The 16923-nt window shown below is 39.1% G+C and overlaps 1 long non-coding RNA gene across 1 annotated transcript; it reads right to left on the bottom strand.

The window, feature by feature from the left end:
• Positions 1-4865: 4865 nt before the first annotated feature.
• Positions 4866-16223, bottom strand: LOC122941210. Its single transcript, XR_006390426.1, has 3 exons — positions 15753-16223; positions 7624-7943; positions 4866-6372 (listed from the first exon to the last, which is right to left on the bottom strand). It is a non-coding gene; the product is annotated as an uncharacterized LOC122941210 (long non-coding RNA).
• Positions 16224-16923: the final 700 nt, after the last annotated feature.

Here is a 16923-nt window from a genome sequence, read left to right as displayed (position 1 = left end):
GCTGAGACACTGGACTGGAGACAATGGGCGTACTGTGCTCTGTACAGCCAGGAGGCTGTGGGACACTGGCTGAGAAAGCCGCTTGTGTTCACAGGGTGTGAACAGGGACTTGGGTGAGTCAGGAATATTACAGTATGTTTAGTTAGAGCCTGGACGGGCGAGTGTTTATTATTTTGTATTATTGTTTATGTTTATGCGGATGTGCAGCAATAAAGCACTGCATTGAGCGGTTGATACGTTACTTTATACGTTGATACGTTACTTTACTTCTGGAGTGCTACCTCATCTTTTGAATGTATATCTATCTGTTAGCCATTGAGCCTGCGGCTGGGAGGATTTTGCACCCGTACTATAGGACTAGCGCTGCTGTGTAATTTTTTGTTTGATATATATATATATATATATATATATACACAGCATTAAAAATATTGTCCCCTTGGTGGTGTGTTTAGATATATATATATCACCGTGTGAACATGCATCCCCGCGCTATTGGAAAAGTCACATGGACTCTGTGGTCACGCGGACATGCATTACATGCATCCCAGCGTTTTGGTAAAAGTCACATGCACTCTTGGTTCACGCGGACATGCATCCCCACATTTTTTTTAAAGTCACATGCACTCTTGGTTCACGCGGACATGCATCCCCGCATTTTGTTAAAAGTCACATGCACTCTTGGTTCACGCGGACATGCATCCCTGCGTTTTGTTAAAAGTCACATGCACTCTTGGTTCACGCGGACATGCATTCCCGCGTTTTGTTAAGTCACATACACTCTTGGTTCACGCGGAGATGCATCCACGCCTTTTGGTAAAAGTCACATGCACTCTTGGTTCACGAGGACATGCATCCCCACATTTTTTTTAAAGTCACATGCACTCTTGGTTCACGCGGACATGCATCCCCGCGTTTTGTTAAAAGTCACATGCACTCTTGGTTCACGCGGACATGCATTCCCGCGTTTTGTTAAGTCACATACACTCTTGGTTCACGCGGAGATGCATCCACGCCTTTTGGTAAAAGTCACATGCACTCTTGGTTCACGAGGACATGCATCCCAGCGGTTTTTAAAAGTCACATGCACTCTTGGTTCACGTGGACATGCATCCCCGCATTTTGTTAAAAGTCACATGCACTCTTGGTTCACGTGGACATGCATCCCCGCGTTTTGTTAAAAGTCACATGCACTCTTGGTTCACGCGGACATGCATCCCCACGTTTTCCTAAAAGTCACATGAACTCTTGGTTCACGCGGACATGCCTCCCTTTTGTTTGTTTTTTGTTTTTTTAAAGTCTTTTGAAATATGGTGTCACAAAGACATGTTCAAGTGTTGAATTAATATAATGAAATTGTAATGTATACAGTGATATTGTTCATAATTTTCATCAATCTCTAGTTTTATTTAGTATTTAGGTTGGCGTCAGTGCACTTTTGAGTTGGATTTTTCGGAGACTACAACATTGCAAAGAACTAAATTTTTATTCAAGAGTTGTCTTGGATTGAGTTTGGCCAGGTAAGCTAAAAAAGACGGTTCCATCCATACTTTCTGCGTAATCAGACATTAATTTTTAGTCTTAAAATCCAATATCCATATTTCTACTTTTAAATTTTTTTAATCTTTCTCTTATTTAGATTGAAAATGCCAGCTTGCCTTATAAATCGTTGTCTGAGCAAAAGTGGAAAAAAGGGCCAAGATGAGGACATACAACTCCACCGTTTTCCAAAGGACCTTTCAAGGATTACATTGTGGTTGGAGAATATGAATCATTCTTTTGACAATATTCACAGTTTGGCCGAAAGAATTTTGGCAGGAACACTCAAAAACAAATATAGAATTTGCTCATTGCATTTTTCAGATGATTTATATATTATAGATGCAAGAGGCAGAACTCTGAGAGCAGTTCTGTTCATACAATATTCCCACTGACCGATGAAGGTGAAAAAGTAATACAGGAAAATTTACAGAAGCTCCGCCCATCGACACGAAAACAACAGTTTTAAATAAAAAATAAACCCTGAGTTTGTCGTAGAAGAAAATCTCTCCAGTGCAGCATAGAACATATAAGAAGACCAACCATTGTAAAATTCTGCGAAATCGGGACACAAACTGACTTGTCACTTTTGAATATGCTTATTACAATGAAAAATGGTGAGGTTATCTGTCAGGATCTTCACACCGAAAATCAAACCCCTGGAAAGTACATAAGCAAACCTTTGCAATCTACACCGCTGACCAAGGTGACAACCAACATCTCAGCAAATGCAACCTTTTCTGAATCGCCAGTGAAGAAACGTCCTCAACTCATTCCTGATTTACCTACTGTGTCGGAAGAAATAATGTTTGAAGCAATAAAGCCGCTATATCCAATCCGTTGTGAACCTGAAGAAGAATAATTTTTCCCAGAAGAATCCATTCAAAATGTAATGTTATGTGAAACTAATCCCAAAGATAAAAGCTATGTCCCAGAGCTGCCAAGTATGGATTCCGCCGACATCCATGAATGTGCATCTATATTTCCTGAGCTCACGAAGCAACCAACATTATCCATACAGGCAGAAGACGAAGTTAGCATTGTGAATGACAGAAAATTTCTTGTCTTCGAATCGTGTTTAGACCAACTTTAAATTAAGTGTCAACATGATGAAGAATGCAACTTCATGGTCCAAACTTTCAAAAAGATAATCAAAGGAACATACTGTAAAATAATTGGGCGATGTTTTTAAGGACACAAATTCACCATATTTGAAAGTCAACCAAAAGTAGGCTGTTACTGTTCCGGTAATCTTCTATGTGCCGCGGCAATTCTATGTAGCAGACAAAATTTTATGAAGACTAATGAATTTTTAAATCTACTAGGCATGGTCAGTATAAGTGAAAAGACCTACTATCGTTATCAGACCCTCTTCCTTTTTCCTGCTGTTCATAAAGCTTGGACTGCTGAAAAAGAAGGACTACAATCTGCCTTCAAAGAAGGACCATTATGTGTTGCCTGAGATGGACAGTGCGATAGCCCTTGTCATAGTGCTAAGTACTGTGTCTACACTATGATGAACACCGTCAAGAACAAAATTATTGATTTTGAGTTAGTACAAAAAAAACGCAGTGTACTTCTTCAGTGGCCATCGAGAAATTTGGTTTTAAAATTGTAATGGACCGGGTTCAAGCCAATGGTGCCAATATCAAAATTTTTGCTTCTGACCAACATGTCCGCATTAGAAAACTAATGCGTACTGACTATTCCACTATTAAACACCAATTTGATGTCTGGCACTACGTAAAATCTATAAAAAAAAAGAAACTTCACAATGCAAGCAAAATGAAATTTTGCAAAGAAATACGGGCAGTTGAGTGGTAGGACCCCATACGTGCTGAGACACCGTGACGTGGTGCATGAGGGGCTCCGATATGTTCCTGACTGGAAGATATTGGCAAAGTTCTCAGCTTTTAACATCGGCCTGAGGAATTAGCTAGTATTGTCAGTTGAGTATCATTTTGGTGCATTTTTTGCAGTGATTTTTGTATGTATATTTTTTCATCTGCACAATGTATCATTTTGTGTAAGATGTTCTTGTGGTGCATGTGGTCTGCCCTGGCATCATCGATTGTACGTATTTTTTGCTGGGGATTGCTGTTGTCTGCGGACCGCATGTGGAGGAATTGCTCACCCGGTTATAGACGCGCTACAGTGTCTGGGTTTGGAGCATTTTCACCCGTTTAGGCCACTTTTTTCAGTGAGTTTTTTAAAGAAATAACACCATGGGTGGATAAGATCGCCCTGCATTTTTGGTGGTGTGTCAAGACCTGCAAAAACGATCAGGAGTTACTTAAAGAAAAATGGCACAGAACACTGTACACTGAGTGCAGGCACGGTCCCCTAAAAAAAAAATGAAGAAGACTAAATATTTTGGATTTCCAAAGAAAATCCTGCTTATAAAATCATTAAGAAAATTGTAACCAGTGATTTAATACAGAAAGACTTGCCACATTTGATTTACAATTGCCACACGGGACAATTAGAAAATTTTCATAGTTTGGCACTAAAATTTTGTTCCAAGTGGATCCATTTTGGCACAGATGCAAGAACCCAACTCGCTGCACTGACCCACAACCACAATGTGGCCAGACCACAAGCTGCTATCAAGGTAGCTAGAAAAAATACAGAAGAAGAGGGTGCCAAGCGCACTAGAATTCTTTTTCCAAAAGGCAATACACGTAGGATTGCTCACAACATTTCCGAAAAAATCTCTGTTGCTTTTATGGAAGACATTATGGTGGATGTGCTAAAAATATGCAAAGGAACACAAAGCTCAGAATGGCAGTCTAGAGCTCCAAAGCTCCACCTAATAAAACCAACTAAGGAAGACATAAAAAAAACAATAAATCAGTCGATACAGAGCGACAGAAACCCCTACTGTATAACATAAATCATTATCAGGGATCAATAGAGTAACAGTTATTATTTTGGTAAGTGCTTTTTCAAAAAGTTGATATTGAAAATCCAAATTTAATTATAACTAAACGTTTTTCTATTTTTTTTTTTTAACAGGACACCGCTAGTGGACATGTTGAATTTCATTAGCTTTTCTAAAAACAATAAAAAATTCATTTTACTAATCACTCTGATATAATTACTTCCACTTTTACATATATATCAAAGCCAAGCCCATAACATTTTAAAACATATTATATACAGGTTGATTTGGATAGTCTCAATCAAGGTTGAACAGCTGTAAAAAGTATTATCCACTCAAGAGAATTTGTAAAAATGTTATTTATTTCACAATAAACACTAAAAACGGTTTGGCATTGGGTAATAATACTTAAATTGATATGTCCATCAGCCATATTTACAGTCTGTTACTTTAGAATTTTTCAGAAAAATGTGTTTTATCTTATTAGAAAAATACGTTAGACTCTATCTCTTAAAATAACTGGCACAAACACGTTTTGTGAGTGTGCATTAATATTATTATTTTTGTAACAGTCCATGTTCTAATCTTGAAGGAGGAATTCATCTCTATAATTAAAAAAATGATATTTTTTCGGTGTTACAATAAGATATGTATAAATTAAAATTTATTTTTAAGTCTAATATACAAAAAGAGCGTGCGATGATCATGGATCTCCCTTACATTTATGTTCTGTCCCAAGCCAACGCTCTTTTATGACACTATGTCCTCTATTATACTAGGGGACCATGTTGTACAAGGAGGAGTCTCCCATTGTTATCCTTGGTGTCTTTATCTTCCAGTCTGTTTCGTTGTCTAAAAGCAGAGCTAAAATCACAAGTTGGGGTTTTTAGTTTTTATCCCAGGCTGAACTCTGCACTGCGATTTGTCAGCATCACAGCCTAAGGGCGTTTTAACACGGGCGCAGGAGCTAAGTGCCCGTATTGTGGACCGCATTTGTGGATCCGCAATACACGGGGAATGTTCCGTTGCCTTTACGCATCACGGATGCGGATCTATTCATTTCAATGCGTCCTCAAACTCCGGAGATGCGGAATGGAACGACGGAACAGAACACTACAGAAGCACTACATAGTGTTTTCCGGTGTTCCGTTCTGTCCTTCTGCACCGCAAAAAGATAGAGCATAATCTCTTTTTGCGGAACGGAGGGATCGCGGACCCATTCAAGTGAATGGGGCTGTGACACCCTTGCGGCAGCCAAACAGTAGGTGCCCGGCCATTCTGGACCGCAATTTGCCGTCCACAGCACGGGCATGGGCTTCACACGTTCGTGTGAAGCCGCCCTAAGAGAAGGAGACAAACACGACAACCAAGACCCCTAAGATAAAAGATGAGATAGGGGATAATAGTAAAGGGAATGGAGCTCGATGTGCAACACAGGCTGTATCTTATGTTATTTTTATTGAATTTTTCAACAGTTTAAAAAAGTTTTAAATAAAATAATGAACTCGCATGTTTTAATAAAAAAAATTATAAAAAAAATTGACTCTGAACTTTTTTTTTTTTCTTAGTGTAAAACATTTTGTGTTATTCATACTATGAAAATTTCTGGAAGCTAAGACATAGTACAGTATTAGCCATGTAATAATTATAAAGAAGGCAGAGAATAAGAATGAAGTAAATATAAATATTATGATATAAACATGGCTTTTTCTAACATACAATGTATAATCAGAATAAATTACAATTTGAACAATATTTAATTCATTTATTCAAAAGCCATAAACTCCGCTGGGCTATCGCTATGTTGTTTGAAACCCATGTACTCTTCATCTGGGTCAGGAAAGGAATTACGAACACTATTCACAACACATGATGGATTCAGTCGACGGTCGCCGATGCCCAAATATCCATGATTCCATGCAGTGAACGACCGATAAGCAGCCTCTCTTTTCAATCTAGAAATATGTGGTTAAAAAAATTATATTTATTAGTATCAAAATAAAATAGCAACATACAAACAAAATGCAACCTCATGAAAATCGCTCATAGACCTTTCACAGTTTTGGTTATGGTTTCCTGCATAGAGTTCCATCTTCGGTGCTCTATCACCTTAAAATTATAAGCAATTTTCTAAATGCCGCTTTTTCACTATATAATACAGGTCAGTAATCTTAGTGGTTCCTTCACTGGAATTACATTTTTTGAAAGAAGAATATACCGCAGAATTGGGTATTCTTGCCTTAATGGCATGCTGGCCTGAACGGATCCATCATGACCCCAGATACCATTCAATGGGTATGGATCAGTTTTCTCTGGTCAATCTGTCAGTCAATAAAAATTTTATTGCATAGATACACAATGACGGAACTGTAAGCTAGAAAGAATACGGATCATCGATTCCAGTGTGCCCTCAGGCTGTTGAAAAGATACTACTACCAGAATGCAAAAACAACTTATAGCTAACTGTCTATATAAGGGCATGGTGGAAATAGACATGTTACTCTTGGATGTTCAGATACCAGACATTTTAAAGGGCACGGCCGGTACATGAATCCTGTCTCCGCTGAGACTAACATTCACAGAACAAGACTTGGTACAGAACGCCATGTTAAAAGCAAATAATCTCTTGAATGCGGCAAGGGAGGGGTTAATTGCAAGGATTGCAGACCTATCAGAGTGGGTGATGGGAATGTAGGCTCAATGTTTGCTCAGTGCGACCTCAATCGAACCTCCCTCCATCCCCCATTGGTGGCAGTGGTCACGGGCTAGCCTTCAGACCACCCACCGCCCACACACCCAAGTTACACGGTGGCAGCGTCACTTCCAATAGGAGTCCCTACCGTAAAAAGCCAACACTGAATAATAACGTTTTGATGATAGGTCGAGGCTAAGGGACACATGATAAGATACAGAGCTAATACGAGGCCGTGGGGGCTTATAAGAACAAGAGGCTTTGAAGTGCTCTGCATTTTCTTTTTAAGGGTAGATTATTGTTAATAAAAAAAAAGCTCCTATTAACTTCATCGATAGAAACGTTCAGGATAATTCTTATCGGTGTGTACTTTTATAAAATAAATGGAAAATTGAATTTACAAAAAACGTATATGGACATCACTAAGATTACCAACGTTGTTGGGCCAAAATTCAGACTTGTTGGAAATAAAACAAAGACAAGAAAAACTAAATACATGAAAAAATATAGTCACCTGTTGACATGCTTTTCCGGAGGTGTATTTAGAACTTGTCCAATTGTCCTTAGAACAATATTGGCAGTCTCATCACGCTCACAGAAAATGTTGAAAAACTCATGTTCAATTATACATGTGAAATCGCCTATGTATGTTTCAGCATTGGATATTTCTTTACAGCATATAGACTCTAATTTTGTCGGCATCAATGTACAATTTGAACAGGTACACCAATTTAACAGTTCAGTTCTATCTTCTGTCTGCTCCAGCGTAAAAACTCTGTAATGTGAATTTTTGCTCAATAATGGATTTGTCTGAAAACATTCTCTCGGAAGCATCTGTAGAGTATTTGAAAAAAAATATATAGAAGAAATTAATAAAATGTATGTATACATTTAATACATAATTGGATGGGACACATAGTACAACGTTTATTATATTACCTTGTATGATGCCTATTATACAAATGATTATAACGTGGCCAAGAAATATAAAATTCAAAGTAAAAATGGACACAGTAAAACAATTTGACTACCGCTACAGCATTCCTTCCATGTATATTATTATTCTATACCAATTACTTTATGCAAAAAAAGGGAAGCCCTGCTGGATTCTGTCTGATTAGAAATGATTATTATAATCACATCAACACTGCTTGATTATCGGCATATTTCAAAATACATATAATTCTAGTGGGCAGAAGAGAAGGCTACGATTGTACTAACTAAGTGAATTTGTTGCAGTAAAAGAATGTACTTAATCACCAGTCCACAAAATGCTACAGGTCCGTGGAGTGTTGTGGGGTAAATTACACTTTCAAGGAATGTACATAAAAAGTCCGGACCGCGCGTGTCATAATAAAAGGTATAAAACAGAATTTTTTCTTTTTCTTCCTCCCTTCAAAAAGTAGCCGAGGTCTGCAGATCTCCTATTAATGGATATCCTGCAACTTACAAAGAAAAACAATAGGGTAGATCCGTATGGTTGTTCTGCCCTGTGGTACACAGGTTGTACTTACACGGCACTCCTTCAATATCGCGCGTATCACAGGTTTCCTCTGCAGTTTAGTTGGTTCTCCGCAGGGAAGGTGCACGTTCACACACTGCTACACAGGGTTCAACCACGGTCTTGATTACAGCATACGCCTGGTGAATCTACTGGGATTCCCAACTTCTTTGAATTCACAATTTTCTGTGGATACAAGTTGCTCCCACCATAGTGAAGCTCCGATAGCTATTTTAAAAAGGTTTATTAGTACATACTTACAAACATGCACTTAAAAATCGCATAAAAATCCCAGCGTCTTTACTCCTTGCCCAACCCAGGTTTCGCTCCTTGAGCTTCGTCAGGGGCACACATCATCTATCCCTCCCCCTTCTCTTTTATTTGGCAGGTAAGCATTAAACGAGCACCTGATGTGTTGCTCTAAACGCCTCCTCTATTTTCTCTACCATTTAACCCTGTGCTTGTATCCATTAGTTCTCAATGGGGAAATACCGCAGTGCTCTTAATCCTAATTCACATGGGGATGGTTGTATCATACACTTCTACAGGGAGTGCAGAATTATTAGGCAAGTTGTATTTTTGAGGATTAATTTTATTATTGAACAACAACCATGTTCTCAATGAACCCAAAAAACTCATTAATATCAAAGCTGAATATTTTTGGAAGTAGTTTTTAGTTTGTTTTTAGTTTTAGCTATTTTAGGGGGATATCTGTGTGTGCAGGTGACTATTACTGTGCATAATTATTAGGCAACTTAATAAAAAACAAATATATACCCATTTCAATTATTTATTTTTACCAGTGAAACCAATATAACATCTCAACATTCACAAATATACATTCAAAAAACAAAAACAGATCAGTGACCAATATAGCCACCTTTCTTTGCAAGGACACTCAAAAGCCTGCCATCCATGGATTCTGTCAGTGTTTTGATCTGTTCACCATCAACATTGCGTGCAGCAGCAACCACAGCCTCCCAGACACTGTTCAGAGAGGTGTACTGTTTTCCCTCCTTGTAAATCTCACATTTGATGATGGACCACAGGTTCTCAATGGGGTTCAGATCAGGTGAACAAGGAGGCCGTGTCATTAGATTTTCTTTTATACCCTTTCTTGCCAGCCACGCTGTGAAGTACTTGGACGCGTGTGATGGAGCATTGTCCTGCATGAAAATCATGTTTTTCTTGAAGGATGCAGACTTCTCCTGTACCACTGCTTGAAGAAGGTGACTTCCAGTAGGACTGGGAGTTTAGCTTGACTCCATCCTCAACCCGAAAAGGCCCCACAAGCTCATCTTTGATGATACCAGCCCAAACCAGTACTCCACCTCCACCTTGCTGGCGTCTGAGTCGGACTGGAGCTCTCTGCCCTTTACCAATCCAGCCATCTGGCCCATCAAGACTCACTCTCATTTCATCAGTCCATAAAACCTTAGAAAAATCAGTCTTGAGATATTTCTTGGCCCAGTCTTGACGTTTCAGCTTGTGTGTCTAGTTCAGTGGTGGTCGTCTTTCAGCCTTTCTTATCTTGGCCATGTCTCTGAGTATTGCACACCTTGTGCTTTTGGGCACTCCAGTGATGTTGCAGCTCTGAAATATGGCCAAACTGGTGGCAAGTGGCATCTTGGCAGCTGCACGCTTGACTTTTCTCAGTTCATGGGCAGTTATTTTGCGCCTTGGTTTTTCCACACGCTTCTTGCGACCCTGTTGACTATTTTGAATGAAACGCTTGATTGTTCGATGATCACGCTTCAGAAGCTTTGCAATTTTAAGAGTGCTGCATCCCTCTGCAAGATATCTCACTATTTTTGACTTTTCTGAGCCTGTCAAGTCCTTCTTTTGACCCATTTTGCCAAAGGAAAGGAAGTTGCCTAATAATTATGCACACCTGATATAGGGTGTTGATGTCATTAGACCACACCCCTTCTCATTACAGAGATGCACATCACCTAATATGCTTAATTGGTAGTAGGCTTTCGAGCCTATACAGCTTGGAGTAAGACAACATGCATAAAGAGGATGATGTGGTCAAAATACTCATTTGCCTAATAATTCTGCACGTAGTGTATAGTTTTTTAAAATTTTTTTAAAACAGCTTGGAGATCAAAATCTACATTCAAGCCCCCCGGTTGCAATGTACTTAGTTCATATATCCACCTACTTTCTTTTTTATTGATTTTATCTAAAAAGCGACCTGCTCTCCAATGGTTTTGTACCAGTTCTACCCCCATAAATTTTAATCCCTCTGGATTTTTTTGATGGTATTTTTTTATAGTGCACCGAGACGCCATGGCTTTTGAGCCCCTTCTTGATGTTCCTTATGTGCTCCTGTATTCGGACCTTGAGGGGTCTGAGAGTACATCCTACGTACTGGAGGCCACATGGGCACTCCAGTACATAAACGACCCCTTTACTATGGCATGTCATCTCTCCCAATACCTCCAGTTGTTTTCCTTTCACCACACTATTTACTGTGGTACTGCTATGTATTCTCTCTGTTCTTTTTCTGTTTTTGCAGGCAATGCAAAATCCACACCAGTTAAAATTGTTTTTTCTTTTTTACTGCTTGAAGAAGGTGACTTCCAGTAAGACTGGGAGTTTAGCTTGACTCCATCCTCAACCCGAAAAGGCCCCACAAGCTCATCTTTGATGATACCAGCCCAAACCAGTACTCCACCTCCACCTTGCTGGCGTCTGAGTCGGACTGGAGCTCTCTGCCCTTTACCAATCCAGCCATCTGGCCCATCAAGACTCACTCTCATTTCATCAGTCCATAAAACCTTAGGAAAATCAGTCTTGAGATATTTCTTGGCCCAGTCTTGACGTTTCAGCTTGTGTGTCTAGTTCAGTGGTGGTCGTCTTTCAGCCTTTCTTATCTTGGCCATGTCAAGTCGAATAGCACTATGGCCATGTCTGGTCGAATAGCACTATGTACTAATCTATTATGTAAATTGGGTGCTCTCTTATAGAGCATCAGTGGTTGTGCGGTAATTACGGGTCCAAGTATTGGATCATTTCTCAAAATGGGCCAGTTTTTTTTTTATTGCGTTTTTTAGTTCCCCAGAGCATTGTGTGAACTGGGTTATAAAGGAGAAACGGAAATCTATTGTTTTCTTCTCTATTTTCAGGTTATTTGGGGTCTCCTCTCTTTGTTTTATTGTGTCTATTATGCATCTTTCCAATTTTTCATTCTCATATCCTTTTTCTAGAAAGCGTTCTTTTATTATTTTGCTTTGTTCTTTAAACATAGCAGTGTCAGAGCAGTTGCGGTGGATTCTCTGGACCTGTCCCCTGAGTATATTTTGAAGCCAAGGGGCGTAATGGCAGCTGGTTAGATCTATATAACCATTGACATTGGTGGGCTTAAAAAAGGTCTTAGTTTTGAAGTATATATATATATATATATATATATATATATATATATATATATATATATATATATATATAGTTAGGTCCAAAAAATCCACCGAAACCGCACTGACAGTGCTAGTGAAACTGAGGTTTCATTCTTGATTTTCTAGGCCCCCAATAAAAGTTTCTAATTGATTTTTTTCTCCTTCCCATATAACCAGGCAATCATCGATATACCTTTTCCAGATTTTTAGTGTCCCACTTTTACCGCATTTATTCACCCTAGGGTCAATATAATATTTTTCCCACTTGGTCATAAAAATATTCGCGAAACTGGGGGCGAATTTCCGTTCCGACCTTCTGAAGGTAGAAATGGCCCTTAAACCAAAAATAGTTATGGTCTAAGCAGAATTCTACACAACGTACAACAAAATCTGCTTGCATTTTTGTCATATCAGGGTCATCATACAGGGTGTCTTTTATAGCTTGTAGTCCTTTATTTTTAGGTATGATAGTATACAAGGAGGATACGTCGATGGTAGCCATCCACGTATTCTCCTTGACCACCTGTAGGTCTTTAATCATTTTCACCACACAACCACTATCCTTTAGAAATGACGGGGCCAGGGGTACATATTTCTGTAAAAAATTGTCTATGTACTCCGTGATCCTACTAGTCAGGGAATTAATCCCTGATACTGTAGGTCTGCCTGGGGGGTTGGTCAGACTTTTGTGGATCTTCGGTAGCACATAGACAATTGGGGTCATCGGTTCTTTTATATTCAGATATTCTGTTTCCTTTTTATTATAAGTATACTTATTTAAGTATACCTTTGTCACTTCCATATTTGATTAATTCTTGTAATTTGGTCCTGTATTCTGGAAGAGGGTCTTTTTTCAACATAGCATACATTTTTGTATCTTTCAACTGTCTCAATACCTCTGCTTCATAGTCCTCAACATTCATCACCACTAGCCCCCCCCCCCCCCCTTTATCTGCGGGCTTTATTATTATATTTTGATTATCTTGTAACATCTTAAGTGCATCTCTTTCTTTTTTGGTCAGATTACCTCCTTTATTTTTTGGTTTTATTTTTTCTAGATCGTTCAGGATGCTTCTCTTGAAAGCGTCTAGGCATTTGTTATTTTTTGGATAAAATTTAGATTTTTCTTTTAGGTCTGTATGTATATATTCTTTCTTCTGCTCCGCATTATTGAGGTTAGTAGCTTGCTCTTTCCCTAGAAAAAATTTGGCTATGTTTAGTTTTTTAATATATTTGTGTATATCAACAAAGGTATCAAACTTATTAAGGTTCTTCGATGGCGCAAATTTTAGTACTTTTCTCAACACAGCCTTTTCAGTTTCTGACAAGGTGTGTTTGCTGAGATTAAATATCCCATCATTCACACCTTGCTTTTTTTGTTCGCAGTTTGTGTTTTATCCTGTGTTTCCCCCCCCCCTCTTTTTCCTCTACAAATCTTTTTTGAGGTGTGTTGGTATTTTGCGTGGTTTTGTCGTACCTTTCCTGGACTCTGTGGTTTTGCCTGCTCTTCCCTCTGTATGCCTTTGATTGCCTGGTGCGGAAAATTCTGTTTGTCTAGCATTTCTCCTTCCTGCGTTTTATCATGTGGTTCCTATTATTTGTCTGTCACACTATAGTTTCTTGTTTCTTTGTTATATCTTCTCTTACAAATCTATATGGGTTTTCATTTCTATATGGACGCCCATATTGCTGGTATGGTCTCCTGGCACTCGACCACTGGTAATAATTATTACCCCTTCCATCCCCATTGTAATTGTTGTTATAACGCTGCGAACCCCATGTGTTGGTCAAAAAGTCCCCGCTATTTTCATTTTTTCGAATTTGGTCCCATTCTTCCCACCGATGTCTGGAATAGCTGTATGGTCTAACATTCACACTAATGTTCTTTTCCTCGGTCTCTTTATGATCTCCCTGTTCTGTTTTATTTGCATTCCTATTTATTTCAGGCCTAAATCTCCACTTGTAGATTATTTTCATCTCATATTCTTCACACGTTTTTCGATATTTATTCCGTTTTTTCTCTTTTATTTCTTTATCTATCCCTATGATATTGGTTTGGCATTTTTCACTTCACTTAATATACTCTTTTTTAAAAGGTTTTCGTTTTTCTTGTAATTTTTCTATGTTCTGACTTATGTTCTTTAGTTTATTTCTGCGTATTTTTATAATAAACTCCATAGCTTTCAACCCACAATGGTTCATTAATTTTTCCCATTCATCCATATCACTACTGTCCTCCGTATTTAGGGGAAGCTGCCATCGCAGACCCTCTGGGATCTTACCCTCTGCTAGAAATCTCTCCAGGGATAAGACTTCCCAGGTGGTCCTGATTTCTTTACATAGATCATGGCCTCCAGTACGTACTATCAGACCCCTCAAGGTCCGAAATACAGGAGCACATAAGGAACATCAAGAAGGGGCTCGAAAGCCATTACGTCTCGGCGCACTATAAAAAATACCATCAAAAAAATCGAGGGATTAAAATTTATGGGGGTAGAACTGGTACAAAACCATTGGAGAGGAGGTAGCTTTTTAGATAAAAATCAATAAAAAAGAAAGTAGGTGGATATATGAACTAAGTACATTGCAACCGGGGGGCTTGAATGTAGATTTTGATCTCCAAGCTGTTTTAAAATAATTTAAAAAAACGATAGAAGTTTATGATACAACCATCCCCATGTGAATTAGGATTAAGAGCACTGCGGTATTTCCCCATTGAGAACTAATGGATACAAGCACAGGGTTAAATGGTAGAGAAAATAGAGGAGGCGTTTAGAGCAACACATCAGGTGCTCGTTTAATGCTTACCTACCAAATAAAAGAGAAGGGGGAGGGATAGATGATGTGTGCCCCTGACGAAGCTCAAGGAGCAAAACCTGGGTCGGGCAAGGAGTAAAGATGCTGGGATTTTTATGCGATTTTAAGTGCATGTTTGTAAGTATGTACTAATAAACCTTTTTAAAATAGCTATCGGAGCTTCACTATGGTGGGAGCAACTTGTATCCACAGAAAATTGTGAATTCAAAGAAGTTGGGAATCCCAGTAGATTCACCAGGCGTATGCTGTAATCAAGACCGTGGTTGAACCCTGTGTAGCAGTGTGTGAACGTGCACCTTCCCTGCGGAGAACCAACTAAACTGCAGAGGAAACCTGTGATACGCGCGATATTGAAGGAGTGCCGTGTAAGTACAACCTGTGTACCACAGGGCAGAACAACCATACGGATCTACCCTATTGTTTTTCTTTGTAAGTTGCAGGATATCCATTAATAGGAGATCTGCAGACCTCGGTTACTTTTTGAAGGGAGGAAGAAAAAGAAAAAATTCTGTTTTATACCTTTTATTTATGACACGCGCGGTCCCGACTTTATGTACATTAAGTGAATTTGTTGATGCAGTGGCCATTTTTGTTAGGAAAATTAAAATGTTTTTTTCCTGACTAAATTTCACTGGGCCTCAGTACTTTTTGCATTTAAATGATACCCTAAACTACAGCTATACCAGCATGTAACGGTCTTGAAGAAGTCCAATTGTCCCTCTATCTTTCCAAGAGGTTGTTAAACTGCACTTATTATTAGTTCTTTTTTCCTCCTGTTATTTCTAACAGCGCGTTCCCAAATGTAAATGAAGATCTTATGATTAAGAACATCGCACTCTTTGCATTTCGTACATGAAATACATGTTCATACTGAAAACTAATGCGGAATAGGATTTAAACTTGATTAATTTATTGAATCAGCAATACCTCATTCTCTGATTCCGCATTGTCATCACTAACCAACGGATTTTCAAGGTTTTGCAAAGCCAATGGATGGTCTATAGCAGTATCGTCTTCATTGTCCTTATTTTGAAATATAACCTAGTAAAGAATGCAATTATTTATCTTTAGACATATGTGTAAACAATCCACACAATAGTAAAGGTACAGACAACTAAAAATGACATAATCTAATATTCCTATATAGGGGTAGTAAAAATTCAAGAAAATATTTACTGTGAACATGTCAAAGCATGCTAACATTCTACTAGAAATTTGCTTTACCGCCAAGTTTAAGCTGTCATCGTGGACATAGCAAGCCAAAAGTTCGTAGTTAGTATCAACCTGATGTCACGAGGGTGTCTAGAGCCACGCCTGACTCCGTTGTACCCGGGGTCAGGAAGTCGCAGCGGTTGGCTGCACGCTCTATGTAAGATAGGGATGTTTCCTTATTGTAGCTTTCTGGGTTTGCTTTGCAAACCCTTTTGGCTCACTCAGGGATCCGTAGCTCCTTCTCTCAGCTGTTCCTTGTCCAGCACTCCCAATCCTCCTTATATTCCCCTCTCACACTTCTCTGGTTGCCAGATATAGAGCTTCCTGCCTGGACATCTATTCTGACCCACTGGAGCTGTGTTGCTGCGTTCTCTGATTGTTGCTTTAGAACGCTACCCTCCGGATCCCTGTTGGACCTTTGTGGACAGTTGTTGTCGTCCACCTGGGTGTTTGTGTTTGTCTGTGTTTGTCTGTCCTCTCCCTGGTGTTTCCCTCTTAGTGCAGTGGTGAGGACTAGCGATCCCACCAGCCCGTTCATTATCTAGGGTTCATTTCAGGGAAAGCCAGGGTTTAGGCACGTGATCGCCGCACGGGGAGGAACCCGTCTAGGGACGTCAGGGCAGTCAGGTGCCAGCCGCGAGGAGAGTTAGGGGTCACCACCTTTCCCTCTCCCTTGGGCAGGACTTTCCCTTTTTCCTCCCTGTGCGTGTTGCCGGTCATTACACCTGAATTGAAGAATTGTCGGTGCTAATTATAAATTCGAAATCCCCATCTCTAAAATTAATTTCAGAAGCAACCTGTAATTAAAATATAATTTTTAAATTGAATATACAAATTTTAAATCAAGAATTTTTTATTTATTTTTATTTCTAGTGGGTTGAGATAT

The sequence above is a fragment of the Bufo gargarizans genome, chromosome 6, assembly GCF_014858855.1.
Source record: "Bufo gargarizans isolate SCDJY-AF-19 chromosome 6, ASM1485885v1, whole genome shotgun sequence".
NCBI classification, from domain to species: Eukaryota; Metazoa; Chordata; class Amphibia; order Anura; family Bufonidae; genus Bufo; species Bufo gargarizans.
The sequence above is the reverse complement of the archived record's forward strand: the minus strand, read 5'-3'. Positions and strand labels throughout refer to the sequence as shown.